We start from the raw sequence: 19,608 nt of genomic DNA on the forward strand, positions 1-19,608 counted from the left end.
CGGAAACACGGCATGTGAAGTGTCCTGCTGTGACATCCCTTATATATGTGGGTGTATGTGTATGTTAGAGCTGCACGATTCTGGCTAATATGAGAATCGCATTTTTTTTATTTTTTTTTTGCCTAAAACAAACACAGTTTTCTCATGATTCTGTAGATGTAAAATAAAGGTCATGAGTGGTAAAGCAATAGGATTTGTGTAGCTGTACTGTTGGTTAAAATGCTCAATTTTGTATAGACTTGGAATGGTGGACTTGAACAGGCTTCAGATTTGTCCTGGTCATTATCTGGAATCAGCTTCCAGAAATGATCAGATGTGCTCCAACATTAGGCACATTCAAATCAAGACTGAAAACACATCTGTTTAGCTGTGCCTTTGCTGAATGAGCACTGTGCTGCGTCCGACAGATTGCACTATCATGTTTTTCTCTTCTTCTTCATTCTTTCATATCACATTTTACCTGTTTTTATATTTTGTTTTGTTTTTATGCATTTTTATTATTTGTTTTTATTTTTATTTTACTTGTTTCTTTTATTCTTGTTTATGTAAAGCACTTTGAATTGCCATTGTGTATGAAATGTGCTATATAAATAAACTTGCCTTGCCTTGCCTTGATGATAATTCCAACCCAAGCTCATTCTGAAAACGTAGCCCCGCGGACGTTTCAGGAGACCACGATTTATGTGAATGGAGGTACGTATGGCTGCATTTAGTTTTTTTTAAGTGAACACTATGGGGCAGTGTGATGCCGCTTCTCTTTGTGCTCGCCGGCTGGGCTGACGGCTCGCCTCTGTGTGGAGGGCTTTCCCGCCGCAACCAGTTTGTCCGGTTAGCTCGTTGTGTTATGTAGGCGGAGCGGAGGCCCAAAGGAGGAGGAGCTGGCTGCGGCGTACGACCGGGTTCAAGTCCGGGGAAACGTGGTTCCAGAAATCAAGTAAGACAAAAAACAAAATCCAAAAAATAAAGCGAGCGAATTCATAATGGGGCGAGAATGCGGCGTAATCTGAAAACGCGGCCAAAACCGTACGAGGACTTTTTTTTTCTGGACAGCTTTTGTAAATCGTTGCTTGGGTTTAGGGAAGAAGGAGGAGGAGGAGGATGGTGGCTGGGTCGGCCAATTGGCCTGCCGCCCAGTCAATTGTTCAGTCATCCAGTCAGTCATTCAGTCGGACAGACGGTCGCTCGACAGTGGCCTCCGGCGGCTTTTTACCGGAGAACAGCATGGGCGCGAATGCCACGTGCTCATAAAAGGTGTTCGAGTAGCGAAAAAGCACGCACAGCGGCCTCTCGCGGAAACAAAAATTGCAGAAATACGTACCTCCCCGGATGTATTTTGCGGTCTCTAGAAACGTCCATGGGGCTACATTTCCAGAATGAGCCTGGGTTGGATAATTCTGATGTTGAGTTATTGAGTTTGAGACATATGCTTACAATCTGTAATTTTCTGCTTAAAATCTGTCACTGACGTGATTTTCGTGAATACAGAAGACTGGGTGGGTATTTTTTGCATTTCGGACGGTTTTGGATACTTTTTGAGCTGGAATCAGTCAGCTACATCTGGCAACACTGTGTACGCTTTCGGTTGCATTTTCACTGCTACTTCCCGCACGGCTCCCAAACAATCCCTCTGTGCCACAAATTGAATGTTATTTACAACTTTATTACCTGTTATTCACAGCCTGTGCAGGTTCTGTTTGCTAAAGTAGACTTCTCTCTGTGGTAACAGCTGACGGTCAGCTCACGTCACGAATTTGCGGTCGCAAATACATCATTACATGAAGACAGAAATGACCTTTTTGGGGTGAATTATATCTTATAAATACAGCATGTGACTCTTTCAACACCATTTGGAGGTGTCCCCGTTGCTGAACAACGTATGTAAAACAATGTAAAGACTTGTGCAGCCACCATTGCTTCTTTCCTGAACTTAAAAATATGATTGGCAGAATCGTAGAAATGTTGGATTAAGATCGTCTAGGGCACAGATGTCAAACTCAGTTCCAAAAGGGCCGCAGCTCTGCACAGTTTAGTTCCAACCCTAATTAAACACACCTGATCAAACTAATTGAGTCATTTAGGCTTGTTTGAAACCTACAGGTAAGTGTGTTGGAGCAGGGTTGGAACTAAACTGTGCAGGGCTTCGGCCCTCCAGGAATTGAGTTTGACACCCCTGGTCTAGGGGGTCGAATCGAGATCGCGATCTTTTTACGATTAATTGTGCAGCTCTAGTATATGTGTGTACTAATAAAGTCTAAATGATTCACCCTCCTGTGATTTTTTTTTTCTTTTTCAATAGTATCCTAAATGATGTTTAACAGAGCAGGGAACAGTAGGTTGTTGTGTTCGGAAACATTTTTTTGTTGTGCTGGTTTAAAGTCTCTTCACAGTCCAATAGTACTGATAAAGTAAATGATCTAAATGTGTTTATATGTATTTTTATATTCGGTGTAAGAAATATAACAAAAACAATGTTCATCCAAATAAATATTGTCAGGCCGGCATCTCCCATAATTACGATAAGCAGCTAAAACTGTCAACAAATGTAGATTTAGACTTCCGCGCATCTTTGTTCATGCATATCCACCATTAGCGCATACATACCTGCATGAACGCGCACATTCACGACACGTGCACACGAGACAGTCACAGTCGTGGCAAAATCAAATGCTGAATTGAAACTTTTTAAAATACTGAATCAATGTTGGAGTTAGTTTAGCACGCTGGACGACACCATGGCTTAAGTATTACTGTTAGACAGGTTATGTTCTGTTTTAGCACCCCCAAAGATGATGTAGAGTGTGTTGTTATGAATGACTTATATGCACAGAAGTGTTGTTCAGCCACTGAAATCTTCCGGTGAAAGACTAATGTGACTATTTTCAGCTTCATAATGTCCTTTTACAGCATCGATAATGTTGATTTTTATTCAGTTTATCAACAAAACATCAGTAAATAGCGCTATTCCACGTAGCCTGCTTTACTGAGCTGAGGTTTTATTTTCACATTGGGTCAGTTTTGAACACTGACAGTCTCCCTATTCTGTTTACCATGCTACTATGAATATTCACTCTGCAATAGCATGTAGGTGTGGCTTATTCTGAGTTCAGACTGCATGATTCAACCCGGGCTCATTGTGAAAACTTAGCCCCGCGGACGTTTCTGCGGACCTCGAGATACGTCCCGGGAGGTACGTATTCGAGCGGTTTTTGTTTTTGCGGATCCGCGAGAGGCCGCTGTGCGCGCTTTTTCGCGTCTCAGGCGCCTCTCGGGAGCGCGCCGTTCGTGCCTGCGCTGTTCTCACGCGAAAAGCCGCCGGATCGGCCGTCCCGGCCGCCCTCCTCTTCCTCCTCCTTCCCTAAACCCAAGCGAAGGTTTGCAAAAGCCGTCCAAAAAGCAAAAAAAAAAAGCAAAAGCCCTCGTCTTCGATTTCGACCGCGTTCTCGCCCTTATTTTTCGGATTCTGTTTTTCACCTTACCTGATTTCTGGAACGGCTGTTCCCCGGACTCGATCCCGGTCGTCGTCCCCGCAGCCGGCTCCTCCTCTTCCTCCGAGGCCTCCGCTCCGCCAACGTAACGCTGTGAGCTAAGCGGACAAACAGGTTGCATCGGGAAAGCCCTCCACTCGGAGGCGAGCCGTCGGCCGGCGAGCGCGAAGAGGAGGAGCGGAGCGGTGCCACAACGCCCCGCACCGTCTAAACGCGGCCGTACGTACCTCTGGCCACGTAAATTACGGTTTCCAGAAACGTCCGCGGGGGCTACGTTTCCAAAATGAGCTTGGGTTGGCATGATTTTAGCTCAGATTTTGACTCAACGACAGGTTTTGCGAAATCACTGACAAATGCCTGAAATCAAATCGGTGCTCGTGCAACGTGAGTGACAATTACACGGTATGAACTCTCAAAGACGCGATCTGAGAGAATCGCAGATAAGTCGCAGATGCCTGTGAGATATTTAACGTGATAAATATCTGGAGCTGTCGGCGAAAAAAAAAATCATGTGTGAAATGAGTTTTGACTGAAAACAAAATCGGCGATCACCTACAGCCAATGAGAGAGCGGCATTCTCTAGTGTGTGTGTACACGCAGGCCAGCGGGAGGTTGGGGGAGAAATTAAAAGCACTCATTTTCAGTTTATTTGGACCCAAGAAATGGAGGAAAAACTAGAGAAGGTTTCACAGGAACACCCATGTCTGTTTGACGTTTCATACAGAAAGTAAAAAAAAAAGTTGAGGAGAAATTGTTAATTCACTTCAAACCCAGGTGAGCAAATATGCACATTTTCTACCCCATTAAAGGCTTCTTTCTCATTATGCAGTTAATAACAAAAGATATACTACGTGTTTTTGGCTGTGAGACGTAGTTTGGACGAAGTTGTCGGTGATTCTTTCTATAGTAAAGTCATGAATGTGAAAGCCCCTGTCTCCAATATAGCCTACAGTGTAAACAAAGCAGCGACAAAACGCTAGCCCAGATAGTCATGCAGTGTGAAAACATCTGTGACACGACTACTTTGAAAATCCTGCAGTCTGAACTCGGCATTAGTAATAAGTGAAATTCCTGCACGCCGCCGGCCAAACACTAACTGCATTTCTAACTTGCGAATGACATGAGCTAATAGGTTGTCTGCTGTCCTGCCTCGGTGCACGTGTTTGCGATTTCAGAAGGTGTGGCTTTGAAACACAGTCCCTCCCCACTGTCCAAAGATATTATGCTAAGCGGTTAGCATTTTGGCAGATCACCTACTGCACCTTTAAGCCTTTAAATGGCACTTTAAACTGAATACTAGTATCTTGAACAATATCTAGTCAAATATTAAGTGCTGTCATCATGGCAAAGATAAAAGAAATGTGTTGTTAGTTGGACCAGACAGAATTTGCTGACATTTTTTTTATATATATATTTCTTAACAATTAATAATTAGATTGTTTTGTAAAAATAAATCTGCGGATTTAATGCTGAATTATATTTGGAGAATCATAAAACTTAACATATGAAATAAAAATAATTCCTTTTACACTTTTATTTAAATCGATCCACTTAATTGGTAAACAAAGCAAGCCTCTCATATAATATATATACTAAGAGACAGAAACTATTAGATAACTGAAAAAATCCAGGGCGTCCCAGTGGCACAGTGGGTAGCACGATCGCCTCACAGCAATAAGGTTGCTTGTTCGAGCCCCCACTGTGTGGAGTTTGCATGTTCTCCCTATGTTGGCGTGGTGCTCCGGTTTCCCCCACAGTCCAAACTCATGCACTATAGGTGCTACTCGACTACTCGACTCGATCTAGCGAACTTCTTGCTGTGAGGTCACAGTGCTAACCACTGAGCCACCGTGTCGCCATCAGCCATTCAATAAATCCATATAGTTTGACTGAAGGTGATTAAACTACACACTTTTTCAATCTGATGTTTCAAAACAGCCAATTATAATGTCAAAATCAGTCTGCTGCTGTGAATTATTTCTCCGTTTTCTTCCCCTGTTCATTCCTGAAACTCATTTCGGGTGTCCTAGAGTCGGCGCCCGTTCCTGACACACTTATTTCTGTGTGTGTGTGTGTGTGTCTGTGTGTGAGTGTGACATACTTCTGTGAACAGTAGATTATATAAAGACACGCTGGGTGTCATTTGTTCAGAGCTTTGACCTGAAACACAAATACAGCAGACAAAACACTCACACTCACACACACACACACACACACACACACACACACACACACACACACGCACGTCTCCTTCAACATTCACTAGGCCACAAGGTCATTCTCAGCTCTAATCAGCTTTATTTCAGGCCGGCTGATAACTCTGAAATACAAACACTACACAGATAATACTACACACTACACAATGCTGACATACACACTGATCACACCTTACAATGAGAAGACGCACAAGTACATTGAGTTTGAGAACTTTCTGATCATGTAAACGTCAAATATGCAACAACAATGGAGGAAGAAATTTTTTTTTATTTAGTTTTTCTTTGTATTGCTTTCCAGTATAATAATCAATATAATAAAAATATTATTAAATTAAGATACATTCATATCTATTTACACTACCTGACTAAAGTCGTGTCGCCTCAAGTCAAGATTCTTTGGATTCATTTTTAATGCCTCCTCCATCTTACCCCAGACATGCTCAATAATGTTCATGTCTGGTGACTGGGCTGGCCAATCCTGGAGCACCTTGACCTTCTTTACTTTCAGGAGCCTAGTTTTCCAGTTCAAAGATCAAAATATTTAAATCAAAATATACGTATTTAAGAAGTAAAATGACAAAATGATTCTAAAACCAAACCAAGAATAAATGGTAAAATAAAATAAAAGGTAATTAAACATAAGCTCATTTAATTTTGATACATTCAAATAAAATAAAATTAAATAATAAAATTATACAAATAATAAAATAAAGAATAATAGTTAATTAATTAATTAATTAATTAAAAAGATAAATAAAATAATCTTAATTAAAAAAATACATAAAATTTCTGATTTCACTGGCAGAGTCATAATAACACCAAATAAATAAATAAATAAATAAATAAATAAATAAATAAATAAATAAATAATACCTAACAACTTGCCATTTTGAATAAAATAAAATAACAAATTCAAAAATAAAATCCCTTTTAATAAATATAATTGAATTTTGATTCATTCATTCATTTTCTTTTCGGCTCAGTGCCCTTATTAATCAGGGGTCGCTACAGCGGAACTTATCCAGCATATGTTTTACGCAGCGAATGCCCTTTCAGCTAATTTAATTTATTCGATTCACCTATAGCGCATGTGTTTGGACTGTGGGGAAAACCAGAGCACCCGGAGGAAACCCACGCCAACACGAGGAGAACACGCAATCTCCCCACAGAAATGCCAGCTGACCCAGTCGGGGCTCGAACCAGTGACCTTCTTGCTGTGAGGTGATTGTGCTAGGCACTGTGTCACTTTGCTGCCCAATTTTGATACATTTAAATAAAAAAAAATTAAATAAAAAAATAATAAATTATTATTAATTAATTTAAAAAAGAGAAATAAAAATAATCTTAATTATAAACAATTAACATTATTTTCTGACTCCATTGACAGTCATAATAATACCAAATAAATAGATTTAAAAAAAAATTAATACCACACATCAGTGGTTCATTCCGTTGTGGCGACCCCAGATTAATAAATTGACTAAGCCAAAAAGAAAATGTATGAATAATACTTGTCATTTTAATTTAAATAAAATAAATCAATAAAAAATCAATTTTAATTAGACAAACTAAATTAATTTTGATACATTCAAATAAATAAAATAAAATAAAAAAATGCATTATAAAAAAAGAGAAATAATACATAATATTAATTCAAAACTAAAAAAACATTATTTTCTGACTCTAATGGCAAAGTCATCAAAATACCAAATAAATAAATAAATAAATAACACTTTGTAATATTTTTTTTATTAAATTAAATAAATAAACAATAATACTTAACATTTTGTCAATATTATTCTCATTTTAAATAAATTAATACATAAATAAAAATTTAAATAAAACTAAATAAATAAAAATAAATAAAATAAAAAAACATGCATAAAATAACAATGCCATGCCATTTTGCTTCTCAGTTCAATGCATTTTGATTAAAGAAAGTTTACTTGTATATTATATACAGATATATGCACTAAGTCAGAAAAGCCTCAATCTCAGGGTAGTTTTGTGCTTTTGTCCTCTTCATATGACTATAGGATCTTTATGATAACAGTGAGTATCTGGATGGCTGTGAATAATGCGCTTCAGCGTCTCCATGGCAACAGAAGGAAGCTCAGAAAGATGATGAGACCAATGCTCTCAAACTCACAATGACTCTCAAACTCTCTGTAATGTTATTCAATATTAATATTCAATAATCCAATGCCTGAAAGTGAGCGTTCATAATAAGGCCCACAGTGCTTCCAAATATAGAAATATCGATTTAAGTCAAAAGTCACCCGCTTTGCATTATAATACAGGATGCTATTGTATTGTAAAGGTTGAATAGGCAACACAGTAAACATTAGAAATGTATATAATTAAATATTATATTTATTAAATATTATAATATTAAATCATTTGATATAATTGTGATGTTATTCTCATGAAAATGTAAAAAATAAATACATTTTTATTATTTATTAATGAAATATTAAGGTTAGTGTGCATTTTATTAAATTTTATTTTTTCATATTTTTAATCATTTTATTTTATTTTATTACATTTTATTTTAATTTATACTTTTTCTTCATACACATTTAAAACAGGTCCATGTTTGGAATATAAATATGATTAAATATTACAATAATTAAATATTGTAATTAAATACAAAAAAAAAGATTTCAGATTTGATAGCATTGTGATGGTTTTCTCATAAAAAAGCATAAAATAAAATAAATTATTTTGTGTTAATAAAGTAATAAAATGATAATGCTAGTATTTATTTTGTTAAGTTTTATTTTATTACTTTCATATTTTTCATCATTTTGTTTTAATTTATCATATTTTTACATCATAAATAAGCAAAACAGGAAATGTTTGAAATATGTTTATAATTAAATATTATATTGATTAAATGTTATAATAATTAAATATTGTAATTAAATATTATGTGAAAGACTTGAACATAATAATAATTTGGATGGAAATATTATTATCATCATCATCATCATCATCATCATCATCATTATTATTATTATTATTATTATTATTATATTAATAATTATCAAAATAATAACAATTAAATATAAAACAATTAATTATAAATTAATGTATTATTGTTGTTTATTATTGTTATTATTATTATTATTATTTAAATACATTTTATTTTCATTATTATTACTATGATTTTAATTGCTATTATTTTATCATTATTATTATGATTATTTTATTATTATTATTATTATTATTATTATTATTATTATTATATTTATTTCTATTTTATTATTATTAATTTAATTGTTGTTGTTGTTACTGTTATTATTATTATTATTATTATTCGATTTATCATTATTAATATTGTTTTTATTATTGTTGTTATTATTGTTATATATTTTTTATTTATTACTATTAATATCATTATTATTATTGTTATTATATTTTTTTCCATTTTATTATTTTAATTGTTATTTACAATATTATTATTATTATTATTATTATTATTATTATTATTATTATTATTGTTGCTATTGCTATTCTTATTATTATTATTATTCATTGTATCACTATTAACTTTATTTTTATCATTACTATATTTATTTTACTTCTATTTTATTATTAATATTATTGTTATTTTAATTGTTTTTATTAATTTATAAATTTTTTTCGGCTTAGTCCCTTTATTAATCAGGGGTCACCACAGTGGAATGAACCGCCAACTTATCCAGCACAGGTTTCATGCAGCAGATGCCCTTCCAGCTGCAACCCATCTTATCCACACACACTAATTTATACTCACACACAACGGACAATTTAGCCTACCCAATTCACCTGTACCGCATGTCTTTGGACTGTGAGGGAAACCGTAGCACCCGGACAAAACCCACACGCATGCAGGGAGAACATGCAAACTCCACACAGAAATGCAAACGGACCCAACCAAGGCTCGAACCAGTGACCTTTTTGCTGTAAGGTGACAGCACTACCTATTGCGCCACCGCCTAGCCTATTTTATTTCCATGTTATTATTTTTATTATTATTATTATTATTATTATTATTATTATTATTTTTATTATTATTATTATTATTAGTAGTAGTAGTATTTTAATTGTTATTAATATTAGAACTATTAGAATTTTAATAATAATAATAATAATAATAATGATAATAATAGTAGTAATAATAATAATAATAATAATAATAACAATAATAATAATATTAATAATAATAATAATAATAATTGTGATAATAATAATAATTATTATTATTATAATTTTATTAATTTCCCTTTCCATTTTTCATCCACACAGACTGAAGCCCTAAAATCATGCTTGATAATAAGTGTCTCCAGTAGGAGCTGCGCTTCAGGGTGTCCTGTCAGCTCTTCACGATTAGCGGCGTTTTATTCAATCCCATCTGCTCTCTGAGTCACTCGTATGAATATTCGTTTTTCTCTGCCATTACTCACTGCTGCTTCACAAACTCTGCATCCTCACTGCGCTGAATCACCATTGATTCTCTTATATAAACCACTGAACGGGAGGACGTCGCGTTCACCCTAATGACCTCACTTCCTGTTCAACTCTCTAAACAGCAATGGAGAAGTCCAAAAATTCGCAAGTTTAAATAAAAATAAATAAGAAAACATGAGTATACTGCAACACACTAAAATAATGCTTTTCCTATTTAGAGTTTTTGTCCTGTTTCTAGTCTAAATATATAAATATTCTTAAATCAAGAAGCATTTTCTAGACAAGCAACAAATATTGTCTTGATTTCAGAGAAATATAAGTCAAAATTAAGTGGGTTTATCCTTAAAACAAGCTAAATATTGTTGTTTTGGCTGCGAAAGCTTGCTTACCCCATTGGCAGATTAGTTTGCTTGTTTAAAGGGGACACTATACTGGCAGTGAGCACCGTCTTTCGGATGAGATGTTAAACCGAGGTCCTGACTCTGTGGTCATTAAAAATCCCATGGCTCTTCTAGTAAAGAGTAGAGGTGTAACCCCAGTGTCCTGGTCAAAGTTGCCTTCATTGGCCACACAATTATCCCTATCTCACTATCACTATCTCTCCACTCTCCCTATAGCTGGTGTGTGGTGAGCGCACTGGGGCCGTTGTCCTGTGGCTGCCGTCACATCATCTAAGTGGATTCTGCACACTGATGGTGGAAAGGAAAAAAACCCCTCATGATTGTAGATGTGTGGCCATACACTATAAAAGCGCTATATAAATACACACATTACATTATATTACAAAACCTCAGGAAAAGGAAAACAAAAAACTCACTTCAACTGTAAAAAAAATTGTTGTAAAATTTACAGTATTGTGGGCAACTTGCGTTGCCAGTATTATAGTCAAATTCACAAGCACACTATAAATTAACAATTATAATTGTGCTGTAGTTTTTAAGCACATTTGTAATTACTAATTTACATTTCGCTTGAAAATTTTGCAGTATTACTGGCTCTTTTTACAGTATTACTGGCCATTTTCACAGTATTACTGGCCAAATTTCAAGCACACTGTAAATTACCCAATACTAATTGTCAAGGAGTTATTGACCATTCCGGGGATTCTGTAATTGAACGTTTGTGTATTCAAATTAAGTAAAATTAAGTGAATTAAAAAAGTTTGTCTAAAATGACCAAATACTACCAGAAGGTTAAAAAAATATATTTACATGAATTATAAATTAATTAATTATTAGTGTTAATTATTATTATTATTATTATTAATATATTAATATGAATATTAATATTATTATTTATTTATTTTGATAATTTTTATTTCAATTATATTATTATTATTATTATTATTGTTATTATTTTTATTGTATTTATTTATTTATTTATTTATTTATTTATTTATTTTACTAATTTTATTTCCATTCTTCTTCTTCTTATTATTATTATTATTATTATTATTATTATTTTATTTTTTATTGTTATTACTATTATTGTTATTTTTGATATTTACTAATTTTATTTCCATATTTCATTATTACTATTATTACTGCTATTATAATTACTATAAATATTTTATTATTTTTATTAATATTATTGTTGCTTGGGTTTTTAATATTATTATTATTATTTTTAATAATAATAATAATAATAATAATAATAATAATAATAATAATAATAATTCTACTAGCATCATCCGTATTATATTCATTTTACAAATTTTACTTCCGTTTTTATTATTATTATTATATTATTGTTATCATCATTATTATATTTATTTTATAAAATTTTACTTCCGTTCTTCTTCTTCTTATTATTATTATTATTATTATTATTATTATTATTATTATTATTATTATATTTATTTAAATAATTTTACTTCCATTTTTATTATTTTGATTGAGATTATTATTATTTTACTACTTTTATTTCCATTTTTGTTATTATTATTATTAATTATTATTACTGCGACCATTTGGGGGAAAAAAGCAATATGCCAAACTGCATTCTTCTCTAAAAACATGTAAAAGACATGCAGATTCATAGAAAGAGGCAAATGAATATGAGAAAGGTATATTTTCCTGCAAGTGTTCACAGTATAAAGTCAATGCCAGGAGCTCTTGATTTGCTCGGAACTGCATTTATCAGCTCATTGACCTTAATTGTGCGTGATAAGATGCGTTGGGACTCTCTGAGAGCTGCTGTAAAGGCGGAATGACCTGATGTTATCTGAAGAAAAAAGTGCCTGTGATTCTCCTGTAATGACTGTCTAGGCTACAATGGAGAATTCCTGCTCTTCCATAATCTGTGACGTCTGCTTCATTCACAGCATTTACAGAGCAATTATGTAATGGTGAGTTCAGACTGCATGATTTTAGCTCTGATTTTGACTCGTTTTGAGAAATCACAGACATATACCCGAAAAATAAAGGGCAAATCTTTCAAAGACACAATCTGACAGAATCGCCGGTGAATTACCAACATCGTGAGATATTTAGCATGTTAAATATCTGGAGCGCTCTGCAATTTAATATCGCGCCATGTGAAATGTGTTCTGATTGAAAATAACATTGGCGATTACCTACAGCCAATGAGAGAGCAGCATTCACTAGTGTGGGTATCTGCAGGCCAGAAAATTTACACACATCTGAGGGGGTGATGTGGCCACAATGTGAAGCGTTAATATTGTCTTGTTGCAATTAATTGCTGAAGCTTTTCTCGCTGTACATGTAATTATCCCAATATTGACCTAATTATTAATTTATTAATTTTCTTGTAGCTTATTCCCTTATTAATCAGAGGCCGCCACAGCGGAATAAACCACCGAAACCGGAGCACCCGGAGGAAACTCACACCAACACAGGGAGAACATGCAAACTCGACACAAAAATTCCAACGAACCCGACTGGGACTCGAACCAGCAACCTTCTTGCTGTGAGGTGACAGTGCTTACCACTGAGCCACCATGCCACCATTAGCGAACATCTCTCCCTCATTAGCATAGGACATAAGTATTGTTTTTAAATCTGCCACTATGCTGACACATAGGTATGTGTAGCTCCGCCCTCTTTTGTAAAGAGCACAATCTCACTTGAATCTGAAGCAACAGCCACCAAAACGCCACAATTAGGATCAAAACCTAAAAGCTGCAGTTTCAGAGAGGTTTAAAACATTAATAGTGTGGTATTTTGAGCTGAAACTTCATACACACACTCTAGGGGCATCATACTTATGTAGACCTTGTTAAAAGGGGCATAATGGGGTAAACAAATTAAATAGCAAAAAGGCGACAAAGCCAGGTAAACCTAGGTTACCCCATTTTTTCAGATTTAATATAAGTCTTTTGCGTCTCTAGAATGTGTATATAAAGTTTCAGATCAAAATACCCATCAGATTTTTCATTATACCTTTGGTGTGGTTTTGTCGTACTGCGCCTTTAAGCCGATTCTTTCCCGCCCACTGTTTCTACATGCCTCCTCCCTCAGCTGCGTCAGACAACAGACAGACTTAAAGGAAGAAGGTTTCACGTAGCGTTTGTGAGATACTACAGTAAGAACTAACCTTTACTAATCAGTATTGTGCAGTTGCATTGATGAGTCACACACAATATCGTTACAAAGTAAACGCGCGCACACACACACAAACACACACACACACACACCGCAGATGATACACACACACACGCAGGCAGGCAGACAGACAGAGCGCGCTTAGCCTAGTTAAGGCTAACCTCAAGTGTGGATATCTGTTATGCTAATGTACAAAATAAACCTGATTTAACTTCCACAAACCGGGATTGAAGCGTCTTCTTTTATAATTGTTCTGACACGCGGCTGTGCTGATGAAGTAAAGCTGAAGTAAAACGCTGTAATTAATTACACACATGCTCTGTTTTAAAACACTTTAAACATGTGAAACTCACTCTTAATCACATTTGATGATGATTGCTGATCCTAGCGAACAGAACAGAGCTTTTATTCCCGGTTGCTTTGCGTATGTCTGTCTGGTCTTGTTGACATATACACGCGACTACCGGAACATGTTAATGCGCGCAGCTGTCAATCAATTCGGTGGGCGGGGGGAATCGCACACCTACGTAATGGTGCGATCGATTTGAAAACAGCTCCAATTGGCCGACCCTTTTTTTGTAGTTAAATTGAAAAAAAAGGACTGGGTGTGTTCATATCACCCCAGTATGACGGTCAATACACTATACCAACACACAGATCTGTCCAAACAGCTTGAAAAGTAGATTTTTTACCATAGGTGCCCTTTAATGCGTTTTGATGTGATTTTTGTTGTAGCTGTGAGATAATTGAAATCATTCAGTGTAGTGATAACAAGCTGCAATTGTGCTCAAAACCTGCCGGAACTACGTTAGCTGTGCATTGACCTGAATATAGCAGCACACTTTTATCATGATCCTCGGGAAATCAGAATCAAATAGCATGGGTTAATTGTTAGAAAAAAAGGCAAGAAGAAAACCAAAACAATCAACAAGATGTTTGATGCTCGTTTGAAAATTATGTAAGGCATATTTGACGACAGCCTGTTGAATTATTAGGATATATGGTGAATGTGTGCCTGTAGGACCTAGGGTGTCCATTATTTTCGAATACTTCAACAGACCGAAGTGGATTACACTGCTTATACTACTGTTCCGACACCTGAAGCCACTGCTCAGATGTTGTATTTCCGATATCTGACACATTTTGTCATCAAACTGCTCCAGTGTGTAGCACTAGTTTCTTCCACATCTCATCCAAAGCCTTCTGTTGTATTTTGATGTGATTTCTGACTGTTGTGGCTGTGAAATAAATCATTCAGCGTAGTGATATGGAGCTGTAATGCACCATAAAACCTGCCGGAACTACTTTAGCTGTGTTTATCTGAAAATAGCCAAATGCATTACAATGCTCATCAGCCAATCAGAATCAAGCATTCAGCAGCCCAGAGTTCAGATTAAACATGCATCATATTTTCATGGATATGTTTCTTCATTTAAAGTGGGACATGATCTGGGTCTGCCAGACTCTGAGGCGATGTGAGCACTTGGCTGTCAGATCTCCATCTGGACAAACGACCCAACCTCATTCCCTCCACAGAGCACAAGAAAAACTACACACACACACAAAAAAAATCACGAGATGCATGTGTGTGCTTCATTTTTTTAAAGCCTCTGTTTACTGCTTAGGAGTTTAGGGTGAATGTGTGTGTTTATTGATGTTAAAATGCTGTCAAAGATTCTTAGGAAGGTTAATCTAAACCTTAAAGGGCCATGAAACCCCCTCGTTTCAGCAGGGTGTTTTCACACCTCTTCTTTGGAAAAAGTCAGAAAAGTGGGGGTGTCCAGCTCTGTTTAGGGGGGAGTGTCGGAGAAACTAAAGTGGGAGGGTGTGGGAGTGTCTATTTGGGCACGCGCGAGTTTCAGTCAAAATACACAGGAGAAAGGGATGGTGTTTAACCTACATGGACATCTGTAGTCGAATTATTTGCCAAATTATTAAATGTTGGACTTTAACTGCAGTTTGGCTCTTTCATTCAGGGAATTCATTCATGCCCCTCGCGACAAATGAGATATTTGATTCGAAGATCTGCTCTAACCGTGTATTTTTCATGCAATGTTTGATACCGCACGGCGAATGAGAGAAAAAAAACTCCGCATTTCCCGGAAACTTAGATGCACACGGCAGGTAGCGTCCGAAAGCCGCGTGTGTTATTCCGGTCACAAAATGCGGTGCTAACATGTTTGCACTCAATGCAATAGTTAACTTATTTGATACGAACAAACTGAATATACAAAGAGCACTGGTCGCTCACTTACCAAATCTGTAGAGACAGAACAATCACCAGCAACTAGAGCCGCGTCTTTATGAAGAGAAGACTACAAGCGAATCCGGATTTCAGCGTTTGCAGATGAGAACAGCTCTCAGGTAAACAATAATCCCCCTTAGACACGTAAATTATTGTTGTCGAGCGTCGCGTACTCTGTAATCCACACGTGATCCAGATAAACTCTCACAGAGAGAAAATGAAAACGAAACTTAATGGCAGCAAACTGTAAAAGCAACACTTCACGCTTGTTTTGCCAACACAACGTGGCGTCTCTGTGGTGTAAAGACGGTGACACTAATGAATATTAATGAAGTTGCACAATAGAGCGCGCTGATTGGTTTGAACCAAGTCTTACTCATGCATTAATGCAGCACACTGTAAGACGTAATAAGGCACACTCTGGCACAGACGTCCAGTCTGCACGCTGGAATACACGCTATTATCTCATGACCGTGACGCAGCTTCAAAAATTTGTTTCAAACAGGAAGTACGAATTTGCTTGAAATAACGCAAAAACAACCAATTTACACTTTTTAGTGAAATATAGGTGTCCTAATAGTGTTCTTAGCAGTGTGGGACACATATATGACTGTCAACAGCTCAAAAAATGTGTTTTGGTGTTTCGTGACCCTTTAAGCAGGAAGCACACCAGAAGAGACGCTCGGTGACGCACAGCGTTGCACCACGCAGCGTCATGCATTTCAAATTTCTATCAGGGTACACACAGTCGGCAGCTCTCCGCGGCGCCTAGCCACGAATCAGGCCACTGTTCATATTTCTACCGTGCCAGAGCGCCATCTGAATAGTTTCATTTTAAATACCGTGTTGGTTCTTGAATCGGCGAGGCAGTGGCCCAGTAGGTAGTGCTGACGCCTCACAGCAAGAAGGTCGCTGGGTCGCTGGTTCGAACCAGTGTGGCGTTTCTGTGTGAAGTTTGCATGTTCTGCCTGTCTTCGTGTGGGTTTCCTCTGGGTGCTCTGGTTTCCCCCACAGTCCAAAGACATGTGGTACAGGTGAATTGGGTAGGCTAAATTGTCCGTCGTGTATGAGTGTGTGTGTTTCCCAGAGATGGGTTGCGGCTGCATCCGCTGCGTAAAAACTTGCTGGATAAGTTGGCGGTTCATTCCGCTGTGGCGACCCCGGATTAATAAAGGGACTAAGCCACAAGAAAATGAATGAATGAATGGTTCTTGAATCTGATTTGTTGATAGCCGTGCGATATTTTGCCAGTACCAGCACACAAAGGTCTCTTCACTCTTCACCTATGAGTATTACTCCGCCCATATACAGTCAGCAACAAGCAGAGAGACACTACCGTTTGACAAAAATTACTGTTGTTAGACAACAAAATGTACTTTTGAGGCTTTTTTTTAGGCGAGAATGTAGTAGTTTAGATTGGAACTATGCAGTTTATTTGTAAGAATAGTGCCTATTTTAAAGGGCACCTGTGGTGAAAAATCTACTTTTCAAGCTGTTTGGACAGACGTGTGTGTATATATAGTGTATAGACTGTCATATTGGGGTGAACTAAACACACACAGTCCTTTTATTTCAATTTAACAACATAAAAACGTTGGGCCGATTGGAGCGGTTTTCAGACTGACCGCAACTTTACGTAGGAGAGCGGTCCCCCAGCCCACCAATATTGATTGAAAGCCTCGCGTCACGATCATATCCTCAGTTTCTTGTTTTACATCCGCCATCTTCAGCGTGTGAGTCAAAGCAATATCACTAAAGGAACACCCGTGCTCTATTTTTAGATAAAAGGCTCATTGGGGTCAACACAAGAACAATATTCTCCACATTATCGCTCTAATCGGAATTATTACATGTACCTTTTGCGTTGCGCGGCACAGTGCATTTCGGAGTTCTGGGCATGAGTTTCTGTCGGGGTGAACGCGGCGGAGCTTCGGGTTGGCGGCTCGGCTGCGCCGTTGTGTTTGCCCTGGTGGAGGCTTGTGTTTGGAGTTCTGCAATGCATAGCGCGACGATTCAGGACACGTCATGTTTCTGCCGTGCCACTGAGAGTGTCTGGCGTGCCGTGATGCGGCGCATTCGGTGCCTCAGTCAAAATTAATTCAGTGTGTGTGGTTATTAATAAATGATTTTGTACTCTCTGCTCGGTCTGTGTCCGAGTCGTACATGTACGGCTGAATGTTCATCCTAGCATAGCTTAGCTTCTCTCTCTCTGTCTGTCAGCCTGTCTGTTGCAAACACAGACCGTGGGAGCTTTTGGCTCCGCCCCCTTGTTACATTGGACGGGAAGCCAAAACTACTTTTCATGTGAAGCAACACGCCCCTAAAACAGCAAACTGTGTACACTTCCCCAACATGACACTTTTGAACACATTATAATAAAAACATCAGAACTGTGTGTTGAACTAAACCTAAACTGGCACACTCAGAAGAACCATAATACTAATATTAAATCATTAAAAAGGGGCACTAAACTATTAGCCTGCCATAGAGTTGACCAAAGACGGTTGATGTTTTCTATTCACAAGATGATGACAGAACCGCATAATAAGCCCTTACGCTTAGAAGTTTATAACAGTATTTTGTTGGGAGTATCCCGAATTTCAAACCAGTCTCCAGCAACAATCCGGTTTTTAATTTTTTCCAGAAAACTCGTTGCAACTTATCCTGATTCTCAACAGTGTTTTTCAGAGACCTCACCCCCGAACACCCCCTCCGGCCTGTCTCCCGGATATTCAGACACATGTTGGCAGGTATGCTGGTAAGTGATATTCTAAGTTGATCTCTCTCTTTTGTATGTTGTAGTGCTGTATTTATACCGATTTGTTTGCATATCAGCAATGTGTGTTGTGTTGGCACACTGAAAAAAAAAAATATTCAAAGATGATTCCTTGGATTTACTAAAAAAATTTAAGTTAAGGGCTTGTAAACAATTTTTTGGGCTGAATTTAAACAAACAAATTAAGTTGAACATTACTCAATTTAATTTGTTTGTTTAAATTCAACACAAATAAATTGTTTGCAACAATTTTGCAGACACTATTTTTGTTAGTGCAGAAAGAAAGATTTTGAACATTTGTCCAGGTGGTATCGTTCATTTCAAGTCTTTTGAGTCGTTCATCGCGGAAAGGCAGAAGCCAATCATAAGTGTTTAGAGCCGGATAAAGAGCTGATCCGCTCATCTCTCAAGTCTTCTATCGGGTCTGAGTTATTCGTTCCTCACGGGCCAATCATATGCGTTCAGAGCTGGAAAAAGAATTGATCCGTTCATCTCTCAAATCCTCTATCAGGTTTGAGTCATTCGTTCCTCACGGGCCAATCATATGCATTTAGAGCCAGAGAAAGAATTGATCCGTTCATCTCTCGAGTCTTTTATCAGGTTTGAGTCATTTAGTCACGTGATGAACGAACGACTCAAGAACCAGAAGACTCGAAAGGTGAACTAATTATCAGGGCTCCTATCGGCTCACACTGTGTACATTGGTTAAGATTATATGATACTGTCAGTGTAACGTGAACGAACCACTGACATTTGAAGACATGAAGAGGTGAGCTGAGCAAAGAGACAACAATACCTTCACAGACCAAAGAGCAGGTCAACATTGAATTATTATTTTCTCCTTCTTATATTCTATTTATGACTTATTTGT

The 19,608-nt window shown here is 36.9% G+C and overlaps 1 protein-coding gene across 2 annotated transcripts in view; it reads right to left on the reverse strand.

Annotated features, from left to right (window-relative positions):
* Positions 1-19,608, reverse strand: part of plcb1 (phospholipase C beta 1) — a 174,358-nt gene that overhangs the window by 139,075 nt on the left and 15,675 nt on the right. The gene's annotated exons all lie outside the window — the stretch shown is intronic.

Source organism: Danio rerio, chromosome 17 (assembly GCF_049306965.1).
Source record: "Danio rerio strain Tuebingen ecotype United States chromosome 17, GRCz12tu, whole genome shotgun sequence".
In the NCBI taxonomy this organism is placed as follows: Eukaryota; Metazoa; Chordata; class Actinopteri; order Cypriniformes; family Danionidae; genus Danio; species Danio rerio.